At 41.3% G+C, this 14,135-nt stretch overlaps 2 pseudogenes; both read left to right on the top strand.

The window, feature by feature from the left end:
• The first annotated feature begins 6,058 nt into the window (after window positions 1-6,058).
• LOC147435943 (large ribosomal subunit protein uL15y pseudogene) lies at window positions 6,059-6,468 on the top strand (annotated as a pseudogene).
• Window positions 6,469-13,962: 7,494 nt separating this feature from the next.
• LOC147435942 (uncharacterized) overlaps window positions 13,963-14,135 on the top strand; it is a 1,699-nt pseudogene continuing 1,526 nt past the window's right edge.

Here is a 14,135-nt window from a genome sequence, read left to right as displayed (position 1 = left end):
ATTCCGCGTTTGGGTATGTCATCCACCTCTGTTCTTGTGTTTGGTTGTTCTTTAACCTAGCTTCGTAAGCTTTCATCAGTGCGTCCAATGGTTCGTGTAGTTTGTCGACTAGCACTGATCCCCCTGAGCTTAAGCTCGTTGTTTCTTTGATACTCTTTTGTTTCGTTCTTTCCGGACTCATCTCTCGTTTCCCGTTTTGAGTCTCAAGTTTTTCTAATCTATCTTTCGTTCGCTTTAGTTCCTCATCTAAAATAGCGTCTTCACGTTCTTTTCTCAACTTCATGCGTGCTTTTCTAGCTTTCCATGTGTTTTTCTGACTCCGCGGTCCTTGACTAACCATTTCAGTCGCTAACTTTCCATTCTTAGGTTCTCTAGTGGTTTTCTTAGCTTGAGCTCTAGTAACAACTTGCGTTGCTATTAGAGTTTCATTTTCAGACCCACTGCTGGTAGGAATAGTTTCTAGCATATTCAATGTCGTCTTTTGCACTTTGTTTGGATTCTTTGAACAATCCTCAATGAAGTGAGTAACCCCACACTCAGTGCAATAAGCGTTAATTCTAATGATTTCCGTATGTGGACAAACATTCATCAGATGGTCACCTCCACACTTGTAACAGGGTCCTAGTGCTGGTCTTAGTCCCACTTGATTCGTCCTTTGTGGATAGGATGGTCTTTGTCCTGTTAACCCTCCATGAGCTATGAACATCAATGTTCTTGCGTCCAAATTGTATCTCTCTTCATCAGAAGCACTTATAACTGTTGGTATTCCAACATTCCCAATCACGCCCCATGGTTCTGGTTGTTTGGGTTCTTCTGGTGGGTAATACACAGTTGGAGACATGTGTGCACCAGATTCTTCATAATAGGCTTGAACAGGCACTAGGGCTTGTTCTTCCTGATTCTCTAAGGTTGGTGCATATCTAATGCCCACTGGTCTTGCTCCTGGTAAAGGTGGTTGTTGTCCCAATACCGGTTGCGGTCTTTCTATCCCCATAGGTCCTGGTACATTTCCCATTGGGTATCGAGGTACTGGATGTACTTGAGGTGGTGCTAATTGAGCAGGAGGTGCATACTGACGCTCCCTTACATACCCTTTGTTGTAATAGCACTCCTCTGTTGGATGGTTTGTCCATTTTTGTTCAATAGCACACCATTTCAGTGTTTTTGGCGATGGTTTTTGGTATGGTGCCATCCTTTTTAGAGCATCTTCTATCATTTGCTCTACATTTGGCATGGTTGTTGTTTGAACATTCTTTTTAGTGGTAGTCTCGCTCGCTACGGAGGAGGAGCTACTGGATGCAAAATCTGTATCCGCTGACACCTCTCCATAAACCGTACAGTTATCCACTAAGTACAATGCCTCTCTCGTTACTTGCTCGAAACTTGTACAAGCTTTCAAGTGCAAGTCCTTCTTGAGAGTGTCGTTTCTCAGTCCCTCAATAAAGAGAACAGATAGTCTGTCATCTTGTGGTCGTTCACGTACTGGACATCTCTCAATGTATTGTTTGAAGCGAAGTGAAGCTTCCTTCACTTTTTCGTGTTCTCTCTGTTTAAAAGCATATATTTGTGAGACCGTATTGTGCTTAATCCCTTGTTTTGAGAATTCCTCAGCAAACTCTCTTAGCAAATGGTCAATGTCCTGGAATCCCCCTATGTTCAGTGGTTGAAACCATGTCAATGCCGTACCTTCTAGAGTAAGACCAAATCCCTCGTATTGTGTATGGAAATCTGTTATCTGCTCAGCTCTTAAGACTTGCTTAAAGAGTGACACATGTGCATACGGATCTCCTGAACCACCATACTTCTTTGGCATACACTTCGCTACTTGAGATGGTCTCATACGTCTATGGTCTGCTACCAATCTCATTGCTCCTGTGTCTCGGCTAAAGCTTTCTCTAGCATCATGGACTTCATGGGTTACCCTTGTCGGTTCCCCTGCCCTGAATCTACTACTAGGAGGTAAATGTGATGGTTCCGCTTCGAACCTTGGACCTGGAGTGGTATATGTGGGGATTGGAACTGTACTACCTCGATTCGTATCCATTGACTCTCTGGAATGTAATGATCCCATTGGTCCGGGCTTCGAGTACTGAGGTTGACTGAAAGAGTCAACAGCCTGAGTTCTTTGTCCTCCTGTCGTCATTGGGTTTTGCAATCCATTTGTTGGTGCTGGTCTTTGTGAGCTAGAAGTAACATAATACTGATGTAGTGGTCCCCCAAAGTATGTATATCCTTCTAATTCTTTCTTGCCCATTGTTGAGTATTGCCTCCCATACTTGTCGTAAGCAGCAATTTTCACTTCCGATCCCTCTGTGTAGGTAAAGACATAAAGTCTTTTTTGGTCTGTCAACTCTCCGGTGTAGGGTTCTTCACATCTATAATAGAGATCTTGCTCCCCATTATTATATTTGTATAGCCCCACATAGATGTTATGAGTGTTGATCCTTGTAGTTTCATTCTCTCTTCTTAACCTCGCATCAGGGAAGTTCATTATTGGTGCTTTCTCCTCAAGTTCTTCATCTACTTTGGCTTTGGTGCCCATCAATCCCCACTTGTCCACAATGTTAGGGTTTAGGACTACCAAGTACATGGTACCCTCGTCATCTAGATATCTATCTCCGCTATAGCTCACAGGCACTAAGTCCTTGAACTCACTAGGTCTCTCCTCTATCTTTACACAATAGCGGTCCATTCCATCTTTGTAGATCTTGGCACCTTGCTCATTGTAGTACTGGTATTTTATGAACAATAGCTTCATTGTGGCGGAAGGGTTTGATGATCCTGCTGCCATATTTTCTCTGTTGTTCAAGTTCAAGTGTTCCAAGTGTTCGGTGAAAATCTCGTAAGATCTCTCCGAAGAAGTATCAGAAACACTTCCTTCAAAGATCGGCTCTAATGGTTGCACCCAACTTTGGTTTACACTTCCCGTGGTTGATATGACACTTGCTTGTTTCCCTTGTTTTGGTTGGTTATTCTGGAGATTCCTGTCCGATCTCAAATTCATCAATTCCCCTAAAGGACTTTAACTTCTCCGTCTTGGCAATTTGTTTTCCCAAGTTTTTGTGGTCAGAATTGATCCAAACTGATTGATACTTGGTCAATTGTTTAATCTTGTCAGTTGGACAACTTCTGTTTCATCAAGTGAGAATTTTGTTGCAGTTATGCTGAAAAAAACATTATACGCGTATGATGTCTTTTTTCACAGATTTAGACTATTTTGGTTATGCTCACTCTCAGTAGCCCCCTTATGCTCTTTCCACTTACAAAATTCAGTTTGAACTCTGTTTGAGCAAGTTATGGCTAATTTAGGCTTTTCTTGGCAATTTTTCGCTTTTGACTTGTTTTGGGTCAATTATGATCCAAATGGGATGAAACTTGAAATATAACCTCTAGACAGCTATTACAATGGATCTGTGTTGGCAAAGTATCAAAATATGTCCAAAATTAGGTAAAAGACATCATACGCGTATGATGTCTTTTTCATCAATTTGGGTCAAGACTTGATATTTATGCTTTCTACAGTGTTTGTAACAATCTTGTCAGGTCAGATATCAAAAATAAGCAGTGGATGTGCTAAAAGACATTATACGCGTATGATGTCTTTTGTCCCAGATTTTGACTATTCTTGGTTTTAAGCCTTCTCCAATGTTTATAATTGAGTTTCAAGTGTTTTTGTCAGGTTTGAATATAAAAACAAGATCTGAATCCAAAATTTTCTGTTCTTTGCGTTTCTTGGGCTCCGACTTGTCTTTTTGGGTTTTTTTGAGTGTTAATGCTCTTGTTTTAAGTTGAAATTAGGGTATAACCCCCCTTTTGAACACTCTGGTAAAGTCAAAATTTCTGTTTTGGTCTCTCTTTGGTCATTTAGACATCATACGCGTATGATGTCTAAAGTTGCAGATTTCCAGTTTTTTGGCACAGAATCCTTCCTAAAGCTTCCTCTAGTGTTCAGCAACTCCCAGATACACAGAAAATTTCTCTGACTTTTGTTTATTGCAAGTTTCACTACTAACTCGACGGTTTAGTGATCTAACATGCAATCAACCATATCAAGCAAATACTCCAATGATTGCTAGCTCTAGATCAGGATCAAATGAAGTCCTACCTAAGCTATTCCTAATCATAAAATGGGTTTGGTAATTGTAATTTTAAAGAGATCCACTGCCACTCACGGACTAGCAAATTCTTCTTCTATCAACAACTACTCAACACCAACAAAACAACAAACAAATCTAAGCTAATCTAAAAATACTGTCAACACGGAAGACCTAGGAATACCCCACTTCCTAGTATCTCTCGAGATCTTCGGAGTCCACCACTCCTAGATCTTTTCTAACTAAAGTATACAAAGTAGTTTATACGACTCACCTCGTAGGATTAGTCTAAGGTCACCTACTTAGGGCTCTCGTCCCCGGCAACGGCGCCAAATGTTAAGGCGGTTACGCCGCTAGCGGAAGCTAAATAGCGAGAACTCAACCAACAACAGAATTTGTCAGACGAGGACGGAGCTTGACCCGCAGGCGCATGAAAACAACTAGGTGGGTGTCAAATCACCTACTCGACCTTCTAATGACAATGACTACTAAGGAAATCAAATCTAAGTTCTAAAATACGCAAGTGACTGAAATCCGTACTACGAACGAATGCTATACGAAACAGGATCTAGAATCATTGAATCGATCTCAAACTCAAGGGGAAGTCTATACACTAGGTAAGAACAACACCCTAAAGACTTGAACTGCAAAATCAACCTATAACCACTCCGTGCGGTAAACGTGTATGAAGACAGGCCGAAAAATACAGGTGATCGAAACTTGACTCCGATGGTACCAATATGTAGTTCTACTCGTTGTGGTTCTATAGATATGCTGCACGCTCCATTCCGACACACGAGTTGGAAGAAAACTCACACCGAAGCTCGTAGGAACTTACCACACATAGAAGCCGATAGCGCGCACTCTTGGTATCTGTGCGTAGCTCTCTCCGTTGCTAACACAATGGCGGTGTCGCTTCTCCAATGGCGGCTCCGTAGCTCGCGTAGCAAGTAGATCAGACTCTCTCTCTCTCTCTCTCAGACACAGTCACGGCGCTCCAAAAACTCACCTTGATTAATAAAACTGAATCCCTTTAGGTTACAAAAACTTTGGCTTATATACCTCAGCCTTGGAGGTGAGAATATCTCTAACTAATTACATCAGCAAGTGAAATTACTTCGGAATTACAAGCTGGAAACTCAATTGAGTCCCGTTACTTAATGAATGGCTCAAATCAAAATTAATGTCGGAAAGACATTTATTACAATCAATGGTTACAAAATGATGAGTGTGAGCAAAAATGTGGGTGTGATCCTTTGCTGGCTCAACAGAGAGCTTCGCATTTCTTCCTTCGCACAAATCAGGGTTTTGTCGACAGGAAGAAGTAAGATTCCGCTTCTTCAGGTCGCTGCCAGACGCTCTTCTCAGAGGCAGAAGCCTGTTGTTGAGCAGAGGGAGCCCCTTGATGATGACGAATCTGCCTATGGAGAGTATGTGAAGCCCGACCTTCCCGGACAAGAACCGGACTTCTGGGAAGGCCCTCAGTTTGAAATGCTCGGCTTCGTTGTTCAATACCTACGGGCCTTTGGCGTTGTTATTGCGCTTATTGGATGCTTCGCGGCAGTAAGGTTCTACAACTATGGTGCAACAGACTTTAAGGGAATAGAAGTTTACAAGGATGCTATGGAGTCTTAAGGATTTGTGGAGACCCCCTCAGATTCCAAGGTGTTCGCAGAGCCACCTCCACAGGATGCACCATCAATAGTGCAAGAAAGCTCAGGCTGAAGAGATAGTTTATCAAGAAGGGTTTCTACTTTGGTATAGATTTTTGTATATTGTTTTTTTATGAGTTACCCATTGATACAGCCTGTCAAGTACAGCCTGCTTGACAGGCGCTAAAAGAGAGAGAGAGAGAGAGAGAGAGAGAGAGAGAGAGAGAGAGAGAGAGAGAGAGAGAGAGAGAGAGAGAGAGAGAGAGAGAGAGAGAGAGAGAGACTAACTGGTTCAAGACTAGGGAGGCCGCCATGGCAACTTGGTTAAAGAAGAACAGGAAGAAGAGGGGTCACGTCAGTGCAGGCCACGGAAGAATTGGAAAGCTACACAGAAAGCATGCCGGAGGTCACAATAATGCAGGAGGTATGCACCACCATCGCATTTTGTTTGACAAATATTACCCTAGGTACTTCGAGAAGGTAGGTATCCGCTACTTCCACAAGACAATGAACAAGTTCCACTGTCCCATTAATGTGAATGTGGATCGTCCGATCCGAAAGGAAAGGGGCCCTTGCTGGATGTCACACAATTTGGATACTTCAAGGTGCTAGGTAAGGGCGATGCTCCCCCCACTCCTTTGGTCGTTAAAGCCAAGTTCTTCTCTAAGCTCGCAGAGAAGAAGTTCAAAGAGTTTGGTGGTGCCGTCCTTCTCACTGCTTGAGGTCAGATCTTCCCTTCTATTAACGTGTAGGCGGATGACGAGGCTTTTTTTGCTTCTCAATAAAGGATTTTTGTATGAGGAATTGCAGAGATGGGTTTTGATGTCTTAGTGATGATTGAATGTAGCCGAATTTCCCTTTATTAAAATAAAAAGAAGAGAGAGAGAGAGAGAGAGAGAGAGAGAGAGAGAGAGAGAGAGAGAGAGAGAGAGAGAGAGAGAGAGAGAGAGAGAGAGATATCTCCACGACAAAGAGGAAGCAGAAGCAGTTGCGGCATAAGCTGTCATGACGGTAAGTGCCGCAGTAGTGGATGTAACAAGCACGCAAGAGGCCACACCAACCCCATTAGGTGCTGCAATTGTGGGTGACGTGTGCCCAAGGACAAGGTTGTCAAGCGGTTTCTTGTAGAGAACATTGTTGAACAAGTTGCTGTGCGAGATGTGTAGGATGCTTGCGTTTATGATGGGTACACGCTTCCCAAGCTTTACGCCAAAATGCAGTACTGTTTCATGCGCCATTCACTCTCACGTTGTCCGTGTGAGATCCCACACAACAAGAAGAGTTATGTTCAAGAGCCGCCACAAACGTTTAGACGCAAGGAGGATATGGAGAACCAGAATCAGCGTACCAATGTTCCTGCTGCTAGGAAGTAGAGAGGTGTCTAGTTAGTGCATAAGTTAGGAGAGGAAGAAGGCTCATGAATTACACACACACACAAACTCTTCATCTTTGTTCTCGTCGACAGATGGGTCGAGGTGATTGTGAAAGCATTGCATAAGAGGTGATTAATGCCAAGCTGTTGCATGCAAGTGGTGATTATCATTCATGTTGACAATACCTTATGATCTTCATTACCTCTCCCACCCTTGGTCACAAAGTCCTCATGATTGGGCCTCCTCTTTTGCAACTCACTGTGAAAACTCTAAAACACTCCGTAGTCCATGAAAACTATTTTTTTCAAGTATGTGATGTGATGGATATTTTCCTTCTCCTCTTCGTTTCTCTAGTGTCATGATTATACGCTGAAGATCTTTTTTGTGAGCTAGAAAAAATGGAGTCACTGACCCAAAAAAATTTCTCCCCAATTTCAATAAGGTACAATCTAGCACCAAAGATTGCAAATACACGTTGTTCATATTGGCTCCAACCTACCAATACGATCTACCAAATCTACTTCTTCTACAACTTCCCTGCAAGCAGTTGCCATAATATTATGTATTGAGAAACCCTCCTCCCCCTCCACAACATTGCACGCGCGCACGCGCACACACACATACACTTTTTTTCCAAGCATCTACCATGGTTTGAATATTGATGGCCACAAGCCGTGATTGGAGGAGGGAGCATAACCTTGGATAATCAAGGAGTTAATATAAGGGTGGATGAATAAAGTCTTTATTAGGAATGCTCTAAACGTTTAGAGACAATGATAGATAGATTGTAATATGTAATTTGATGCTAAATGTTTCTGTTATGATTTCAGTTCTATGTATCTTGTGGGGTTTTCCTTTCCTTTATGATTGCTCGGAAAGGTTTTCTTGGGGTTTGGAATTCCTCATCGTGCAACCAAACATGGCTAGGCACATAACCATTTATGGATGACAATGTGGCCACACTAGTAATAGTCTGATGGTCCCTCGAGAGTAATTAGTATACTACATGCAATGCCTTCACAAAGCAGCCTACACATGGAACTCAAGCAAGCAAAGAATATCATTCAAGTTCAAGAGCTACCTATGCATTATGATGGACATGTGGCATTTGAGTTACCATCTTTTGATCTATTTGTGCACTAAATTATGACAATTGCAACATGTGAATTTACCAAGGAGAATAAGTTTGCACAAATAGAGTTTTGGCATATGCTCTGGAAGATGGTTCAGAAGCAAGTATATGACTGTGTATCAATGTGTGTGTGAACACATTAAAGGAAGAGTATGGCTCTTTTGTTTGAGACTATTTTAATGTGTGTGAACACATTAAAGGAAGAGTATGGCTCTTTTGTTTGAGAATATTTGAGATGCAGCATGGTTATTTTTCTACACTATACTCTATAGAGTAACTATTGAGATCTTCATATAATATTTTTCATTGCTTATGCTCGCTCGGTTTCTTGTCCGCTCGGAAGTACTCGCTCGAGGATTGGGATTCCTCGATTTTGACGAGCAGCCAAGTAGCAGTTAATGGCAAAGTTGAAACTTAAAGTGGATTTTTTTTCTTTGTAAAGTGGTTCCCACCAAGGGCTTCTCCAAAAGCATTCAAGATTGTCTCTGTCTTGTAGGCTACACACGCACACACACAATTGAGCTGTTGCACTTCTGCACTAATTCCAGAGAGAAAAATAACAAACTTTCCAAATTAATTGATGATGCTAGGCTCCTTCGAATGCAAAGGTGAAGGGCTCAATGGAAAGTTGTTGCTATAGGCTATCTCCAAACACAAATTACACTTCAAATGAGGGCTTCAACAAGAAGTATTTGAAACATTGAAGCATGCAAAATCACTAAAATGCAAACGTAGGTAATCTTAATTAATGATGCTCAATCAAGGAGCTTATTAGAGAGTAAATGCGTCTAATCACTTGCTCAATCAAACGTTTGATGAGAGTAGTGGCTCAATGGGCGAACACATGAACATATTCCACAATCATAGGCCGATTAAGAAGTGGATTAGAAAGTTTTAATCATGCCAAAGCTCTGATACCAGTTGTTGGGTTAAGGAGGATAGGTTAGTGTGCCATTCATGCAAATGGCATGCTTGGAGAGATTAGTGTAGAGCTTGAGAGAGAAACTATTGCACCATACAATATAGAGTATAATTGCAAATGATAGACTTGATATTATTCAACAAATGTGCCTCTATAAAGACTTACACAAAAGACATTAGAAATGTACAAAGTCATAGAGGATTTCAAAAATGCTCAAGGTGGTGATGTACGAGTGGAGACCAAGTACAAGTCTGTGGCAAAGAAAGTGAAACCAATGGCATTACCTCTACCAAAGGACTGTACGAATGAGATGGATCAAGCTTCTTTGCAACCTAGTCTTTGTGAGCCAAGCAGGATTGGACATGAGTTTACACATGATACTTTCAAGGAGTTAAAGATTGGTTGTAAGGATAGTTTGACAGATGTTGAAACTTGAAAGAAGAAATGCTTGCGAAACATGGGAAGGATTTTTCATTTGAGCTCCATGAGATAGGGTGTGTTGATCCATCCACTGTTGCTCCTATGGTGATCTTCACTATCCCTCATGTACCTTGGAACTTAAGGCCTATTCCGGTTCCAAAGGCCCATTTGCCAAAACTCATTGAGGTGCTCAATGAAAAGATCAACACGGGTATTTTGGAGCCTTCTTGTGCTCCATATTCAAACAGTGGTTCACAGTTCAAAAGAAAAATGGTTCTTTATGCTTTATACAGGATATGCAACCCGTTAACAAGGTTACAATTAGAAATGTGGGAACGTGGCCAATTGTAGATGAATTTGCATAGGGCATTTGCAGGAAGGGCAATATATTCTCTGGGGGATTTGTACTCAGGGTATGATCAGTTCCAACTAGCAATGGGAAGCAGGGATATGACTACCATGAGGACACCTTTGGGTTTGGTAAGGATGTGTACCTTACCTCAAGGATCAACTAATTCAATTGCACATATGATGAATGGTATGAACGAAGTCCTACGTGACTTCATACCGCAAACTACAATGCCTTTCCTTGATGATGTGCCAATCAAAGGATATGATATAAGTGATATAGATGTGGCTCTGGACTCGAGAGGGTACCGAAAGTATGTGGCAAACCATATCAATGATTGTGATAATATCTTGTCAAGGTTGGAAGAGGTGAACCTTACCTTGTCTAGCCAAAAGTAAGTGTTTGGTGTGAATGAAGTTTTTATTGTAGGACATATGTGTGGGCCATATGGTAGAAGGCCTTGTCCAACAAATATTGATGTGATTCAAAGGATGAAAGAGACATGTATTACTATAACTGAGGTTTGAAGGTTCTTGGGTGCATGTGTATTCTATGTTATCTGGATTCCACATTATGCGCTTGTGGTGGAACCTTTGTACCAGCTTTTGAGAAAGAACCAAAGGTTTCAATGGGAAGAAATGCATACCCATGCCATGAGATGCATGTGAAAGATATGTAATTATGACAGTGGATACTAGCCCCATAGGAATTGGATGGGTGATTGGACAAGAGGACAATGATGGCAAGCGATATGTGGTGAGATTTGGAGCAAAAGTCCTAAGTGCTCATCAACGCAACTATCCACAGGTAAAAAGAGAGTTATGGGGAGCAGTCACACTTTAAAATGTGACAATGAGTATTTGATAGAAGCAAATGTAATAGTGGAGATTGATTGTCTACCCATTCTTGGAATGATCACAAGCTGCTCAATTCCCGACATTGCTATGTTGAGATGGATTGCCTACATAAAGTCCTTGAATCCAGAATTTAAGCATATTATAGGGAAAGATAATCCATTTGCGGATATGCTTTCAAGAGCAAGGTATGAAAATGAAGAAGACATGGTTGTCGAGGGCGATGATGTAGGCACACAGTTCTATAGTATCTCTCATGCCAAGGGTGATCATGTTTGCCTATCAAATGCACTTGAGTCATTTACAGAGGACCTCTATCAAGGTGAATGGTTGCTCAATGGACGCTATCTCAGCACTTTGACAAGGCAAGAAGGGTGGACTGATCAAGAGTTCAAAAGAATATGGAGTAGCCCTATGTATACTTTTTGAAAGATGGGTACTTATAGAAGCGTCCGAAACAAAGAAATGGAATGCCGTTGAGAGTCGTGAATGATAAGGACGCTCAAAATGAGATTATGAAAAAGTTTCATGAGAGTTTTTATGCTGGACATAGAGGCATATGGGCTACCTTTACTAAAATGAAAGAGAGGTATTGGTGGAAAGGTATGTATAAAGATGTATCTCACTTTGTGGAGTCTTGTGAAACTTGTCAAATGTATTCAAATGTACGTCATCGTGATGGGTTGCACCCTACTTACCCATTGGCCATGCACTATAAGTGGGTAGTAGATCTGGTTACAATGCCATTGGGCTTATGGCAAATGAGATAAATAGTGCTTGCACAAGAAGACTTAACCAACCAAGTTGAAGGTCGTGCTCTAAGAACAAAAAGAACAGAAGGTGTATGTAAGTTCCTCTTGGATGATGTAATTAGCCGTTATGGCTGTGTTGGAAAAATAACAGCGGACAGGGGTGAGTTGGATGATGACAAAGCAAGGGAGTTTTTCTCAAGTTTGGGCATTAAACTTGCTCTCAATACTGCATATAATCCTAAGTAAAATGGTAAATCAGAGCGTGGGCCTCCTCCTATCATTAAAGCTTTGGCTAAGGCTTGCAAAGGTAAAATAATGGGAGAGTGGCCTAGGTTATTGCCTTATGCTTTATGGGCTGATTGTACAACTCATAGCTCAGTTGCTTGTTATATGCTTGTTGAGTTGATGTATGGTCAGAAACCTATAATGCCAATTGAGGATGTAATTCCCAATGGAATGTATTACCTTGGGAAGATGGAATAAGTAGGGAAGACCTTCTTGCTTTGCGCATACAACAGTTAGAAAGAAGGCCTCAAGATATTGAGAACGCAGTAGCACAATTGAAAGATGCAAGGTTAAAGAACAAAGACATATTTGATAAGAGTCATAGGCTCGTACCTAAAGCTATTGAGGAAGGTGATTGGGTATTGGTGTATGACAGCAGTCTTGACAACCAACATGCAACAATAAGAAAGATTTCAAAGAGATGGTTTGGTCCTTATGTGGTTCAACATGTATATGGGAATGCAACTTATACCTTGTATGAGTTGGACGGGACAGAAATGAAGATTCCCATCGCAAGGAAAAGAATCAAGTTATTCAAAACAAGAGGTGATGCCGATCCCTTTGATTCATAGGAAAGTCAGAATGAAGGCTTTGATGAAAATGGTATGGATGTGGATGAAGAACGAGAGGATGATGCGTTAGATTTTGTTGCAAGCGATGATGAAATTGACATGTATGTGGACTTAAATGAAGATTGAACCTACTTCAAAAAGATACGTGTGGCACATGCTGGAGGATGTGCAGGTTTAGAGGGGGTGGATGTCGTGATGTGGCACATGCATAATGTGAAAATAAAGATATCCACCTCACTCTTTATGTTTTTAATGTATGGGACCAAATGCTACAATGTACATAGTGTGATATATGCGAAAACGGATGCCATGGTTGCAGGCGTGTACATACCTTGCCAGGCACGCGAGACCCGGGGACGTGGCACCGTGGCATGTTTTAACACATTAAAGCATGCCTAATTTGCTTTAGGAATGTACAAATGTCAAGTGTTTCGCAGTGGCACTCTCGCTTTGCCTAGAAAGTTCAATGGGGACGATCTTGGCAAAAAAAAAAAGCAGGTTTTGTGCACGGACGTAAAAGACGCGTCCAAAGTGCTTACCAAGTGTGAAAATGAGGTTCAACATGAAATTTGAGCCCAATGGGATTTTCCCACAAATTTAGGGATTTTTCCAGCTTGTTTGGGCATTTTACGGACAAAAAGGAGCATTTTGGACTAAAAATGGCCATAAAATGGTAAAAAATAGCCCAAAATAGAAAAAAATGGCTCAAAATGCCACATCAACGATGGTTCTGCTGTTGATCAAGCTGATAGGGAAGGTTTAGAGCCAGGAATGAGCTCATTTGGACATGAAAGCAAGGAGATACATCCATTTCAAGACAGGGTGCTATGCAGTCTCGTGCTGCTTCCACTACATGGTTGAGGCCGTGAGGCCTCCAATTAGGGTTTCCCCTCCTCAAATAACTACTTGAGCTTCTCCAATGAAGTACTGAAGCTTCCATGAAATGGTCACGATGAGAAATCGAAGCGTCATTTTAGGGTTTTTAACAAGTCGAATGAGCACTGCATCTGTGCAGTTGGGAGCCAGGCTACACTTAATCTTCACACAAACAAGAGTTTTGAGTTAGTATTGGTTCTTTTTCAAAGTGGAGCTTACATGACTGGAGTTTTGTTCTATTTTAGTGTGTTTTTGGCTTCAAATTGTCTATGCCTTGCTTGATTTTGTCTATGAATTCTCACACTTAGAGGCTCGGGGCTTTCCTAGTCGCACTGAGTACTTCTTGACAATGCCCTTGTATGATGGAGCACGAGTATTTAGATTGAAGGCACTCTTGGTTATTCTCAACATGCATGCAAAGTTTGGATGGAGTGACACTAGCGTCATAGATCTTTTCATGTAATCTCTTGCAATGTGTCGGCATCAATAAAAAACTATACATGTATAATGTACCAAATTACGAGAGATGTTATTGTTAGTGTAGTAATAGCCATTTTTTGAGAGCTGTTAAGAGGTTGGAAACCAAACTAAGCATGAGGACATCTGAGCATCCTCAAACACATGGTCAAATTGAAGGGTTAATAAAATCCTAGAAGATATGCTATTGGATATAGTCCATTTATGTTAATGTATGGGTTTCAGCCTAGAGCTCCTTAGGGAGTAGTATTGCAAAAGGAAAATGTTCAAACTGCTAAACTAGAAGATATGAATGAAATGCTTAAACTTATTAAAGATAGGATTAAAAGGGCTCAAGATAGAGCTAAGACATATATTGATTTGCATAGAAGTCCTCT

This window comes from Adiantum capillus-veneris, chromosome 18, assembly GCF_014529385.1.
Source record: "Adiantum capillus-veneris isolate H3 chromosome 18, ASM1452938v2, whole genome shotgun sequence".
Classification (NCBI taxonomy): Eukaryota; Viridiplantae; Streptophyta; class Polypodiopsida; order Polypodiales; family Pteridaceae; genus Adiantum; species Adiantum capillus-veneris.
Note: the sequence above shows the minus strand (reverse complement) of the source record. Positions and strands in the feature narration are given on the sequence as shown.